The sequence below is a fragment of the Mus caroli genome, chromosome 5 (genome assembly GCF_900094665.2).
Source record: "Mus caroli chromosome 5, CAROLI_EIJ_v1.1, whole genome shotgun sequence".
In the NCBI taxonomy this organism is placed as follows: Eukaryota; Metazoa; Chordata; class Mammalia; order Rodentia; family Muridae; genus Mus; species Mus caroli.
In genome coordinates, this window is record NC_034574.1 from 6,745,936 (window position 1) to 6,750,048 (window position 4,113).

General features: G+C 41.5%; 1 pseudogene across 1 annotated transcript; it reads left to right on the forward strand.

Moving 5' to 3' along the window:
- Positions 1-3: 3 nt before the first annotated feature.
- On the forward strand, positions 4-2,479 carry LOC110294458 (annotated as a pseudogene). Its single transcript, XR_002377941.2, has one exon. The product of XR_002377941.2 is annotated as a 26S proteasome non-ATPase regulatory subunit 1 pseudogene (transcript).
- The last annotated feature ends 1,634 nt before the right edge of the window (positions 2,480-4,113 follow it).

The following is a 4,113-nucleotide window of genomic DNA, read 5'->3' on the forward strand; positions in this document are numbered from 1 at the left end:
TACATGAACTTGGAAAAGCCTGATTTCATCAATGTTTGTCAGTGCTTAATTTTCTTAGATGATCCTCAGGCTGTGAGTGATATTTTAGAAAAACTGGTAAAGGAGGACAACCTGCTGATGGCCTATCAGATTTGTTTTGATTTGTACGAAAGTGCTAGCCAGCAGTTTTTGTCATCTGTCATCCAGAATCTTTGAACTGTTGGTACCCCTATTGCTTCTGTGCCTGGATCTACCAATACAGGGACTGTGCCAGGATCAGAGAAAGACAGTGACCCCATGGAGACGGAGGAGAAGACAGCCAGTGCAGTGGCCGGGAAGACACCAGATGCGAGTCCAGAGCCCAAGGACCAGACATTGAAAATGATTAAGATTTTAAGTGGTGAAATGGCTATTGAATTACACCTGCAGTTCCTAATACGAAATAATAACACAGACCTCATGATTCTAAAAAACACAAAGGATGCAGTACGAAATTCTGTATGTCATACAGCAACTGTAATAGCAAACTCATTCATGCACTGTGGTACTACCAGTGACCAGTTTCTTAGAGATAACTTGGAATGGTTGGCCAGAGCCACCAACTGGGCCAAATTTACTGCAACTGCCAGCTTGGGTGTAATCCATAAGGGCCATGAGAAGGAAGCACTACAGTTAATGGCAACATACCTTCCTAAGGACACTTCTCCAGGATCAGCCTATCAGGTAGGGGGCAGTCTCTATGCATTGGGTCTCATTCATGCCAATCATGGTGGTGACATAATTGACTATCTCCTTAATCAGCTCAAGAATGCCAGCAATGATATTGTTCGACATGGAGGCAGCCTGGGCCTTGGTTTGGCTGCAATGGGAACTGCACGTCAGGATGTGTATGATTTGCTGAAAACAAACCTGTATCAGGATGATGCTGTGACAGGGGAGGCAGCTGGCCTAGCCTTAGGTTTGGTTATGTTAGGTTCTAAAAATGCCCAAGCGATTGAGGATATGGTTGGCTATGCACAAGAGACTCAGCACGAGAAGATTCTGCGCGGTCTGGCAGTTGGCATTGCATTAGTGATGTACGGGAGGATGGAGGAGGCTGATGCTCTCATTGAGTCTCTCTGTCGTGACAAGGACCCAATTCTTAGAAGATCTGGAATGTATACTGTAGCCATGGCTTATTGTGGCTCTGGTAACAACAAAGCCATTCGGCGCCTGCTGCATGTTGCTGTAAGTGATGTCAACGATGATGTCAGAAGAGCAGCAGTGGAGTCACTTGGCTTCATTTTGTTCAGGACGCCTGAACAGTGTCCAAGTGTGGTTTCTTTGTTGTCAGAGAGTTATAACCCTCACGTGCGCTATGGAGCTGCAATGGCCCTGGGAATCTGCTGTGCTGGTACAGGAAACAAGGAAGCAATTAATTTACTAGAGCCAATGACCAACGACCCTGTGAACTACGTGAGGCAAGGGGCTCTGATAGCTTCAGCTCTCATCATGATCCAACAGACTGAGATCACGTGTCCAAAGGTGAATCAGTTCCGGCAGCTGTATTCCAAAGTCATCAATGACAAACATGATGATGTCATGGCCAAATTTGGCGCTATTCTGGCCCAAGGCATACTGGATGCAGGTGGTCATAATGTCACAATCTCCTTACAGTCCAGGACTGGGCACACTCATATGCCATCTGTGGTTGGCGTCCTTGTCTTCACCCAGTTCTGGTTCTGGTTTCCCCTTTCACACTTCCTGTCATTGGCTTATACTCCTACCTGCGTCATTGGCCTTAACAAGGATTTAAAGATGCCGAAAGTTCAATATAAATCAAATTGTAAACCATCCACATTCGCATATCCTGCCCCTCTGGAAGTACCAAAAGAAAAAGAAAAGGAAAAGGTTTCCACCGCTGTGTTGTCTATTACTGCCAAAGCTAAAAAAAAAGAAAAAGAAAAAGAAAAAAAGGAGGAGGAGAAGATGGAAGTGGATGAAGCAGAGAAGAAGGAAGAGAAAGAGAAGAAAAAAGAACCTGAACCAAACTTCCAGCTGTTGGATAATCCAGCACGAGTTATGCCTGCCCAGCTGAAGGTCTTAAGTATGACAGAGACCTGCAGATACCAGCCTTTTAAACCACTCTCCATTGAGGGCATCATAATTCTGAAAGACACCAGCGAAGACATTGAAGAACTCGTGGAACCCGTGGCAGCACACGGCCCAAAAATTGAAGAGGAAGAGCAAGAGCCAGAGCCCCCAGAGCCGTTCGAGTATATCGATGACTAAGGCCAGGGATCCCGCCTGCCCAGCTGTAGATGACTGTCCTGGCGCACACTGAAATGTCGTGAGGGAACCCATGCTGAGACCTGCTCAATGCACACGGCATTGCCTACGCTGACATAAAGAACCTGTGTCCCAAGTCTTTGGTTAAGAAGATATACGACTGTTCAGTGTTCTCTTTCACAAAATTTGGTTTTCAAATAAATATATTAAAATCTCCACATTGAAAAAAAAATGAAAGCAGAATAAAGAAAACACAAATAATCCTGAAGATGAAAAGCCTAATGAAGAGGACAGGAAGAATATATATAAGCTTTGCCAACAGAATACAAAAGATGGAAGAGAGGATCTCTGGTGTAGAAGATACAATAGAAGACATTGGTCTATCAGTCAATGAAAATAAATGTTGGATCTAAAAAATTCCTGACACAAATCTTTCAGAAAATCTGGGATTCCACGAAAAGACCTAACCTAAGAATTATAGGAATAAAAGAATGTGAAGAGTCACAGCTCCAAGGACCAGAAGAAATTTCCAACAGAATCGTAGAAGAAAACTTCTCTGACATAAAGAAAAAGATGCCTGTAAATATTGTAGAAGCTTATAGAATACCAAATAGACTGGACCAGAAAAGAAAACCCTCTTGCAACATAATAATCAAAATATAAAATCTAAAGAACAAAGAAATAATACTAAAAGCTGTAAGGGAAAAAAGGCCAAGTACCATGCAAAAGCAGACCCTTCAGAATTACACCTGACTTCACAACAGAGACTAAAAACTAGAAGAGCCTGAATAGATATGTTGTAAACTCTAAAAATCCAGAGGTACAAACCTAGACTATTATACCAATTAAAATCTCAATCGCCATAGTTGGAGATAACAAGATATTTTAAGACAAATCCAAATTCTAACAATATTTATTCAGAAATTTAGTCCTACAGAAAATACTAGAAGCAAAACTCCAACCAAAGGCTGAAAGCTACATCAAAGAAAATGCAGGAAATGAGTAATTCCATACCAACAAAAAACAAGGTAAACACACACACACACACATTCTCTTTCTCTCTCTCTCTCTCTCTCTCTCTCTCTCTCTCTCTCTCTCACACACACACACACACACACACACTCAGTTCTTTAATAAAAAAAAAACATAATCTAATGGGATGGATGTAAAACCAAGATCCATTATTGTCCTTCATATAAGAAACATACTTTAGCAACAAAGATAGACATTACCTCAGAGTAAAGGGCTGAAAAATATTTTGCTAGCAATCAGACCCAAGAAGGAAGCTGGAATTCTATTCCCTGATAATTAAACTTTCAATCAAAATGTATCAAAAGAGACAGGGAAAGACACTTCATACCCATATACCAACATGATTATCACAATTCTGAATGTCTACTCCCAAAACAAAAGGGTACTCACATTTGTAAAAGACACATTGCTATATCTTAAATCACACATCAAACCCTACAGAAGACTTCAACACCCTACTCTCACCAATTGGCAGGTCATCCAGTCCAAAACTAAACAGAAAAATTAAACTTGTCAGGTGACTTCTAGAAAAGGCTAAGACTAGCAGGTGACTTTCCTGGAGGGGGCCTACCAGTTTTTCATGGTCTGTGATGGAGAGTTAGACCCTGAGAGAGACTTGCCTTCTGGATTGTCTTTTGCTGCTGATGTCTTTCATGCCACACTTATATAGCCTAGGGATTCCAGGGTCTTACTCCACTCTACTGAGAAGTCTTCCTGCAGATCATCATAGAGATGAACTTTCATGAATTAATGCTGTTTTGATGAGTTAATGATTTCATAGAATTCCTGATTCTATTAAAATAATCTTAGGAAGCAAGTTTTAAAAGATGGTTT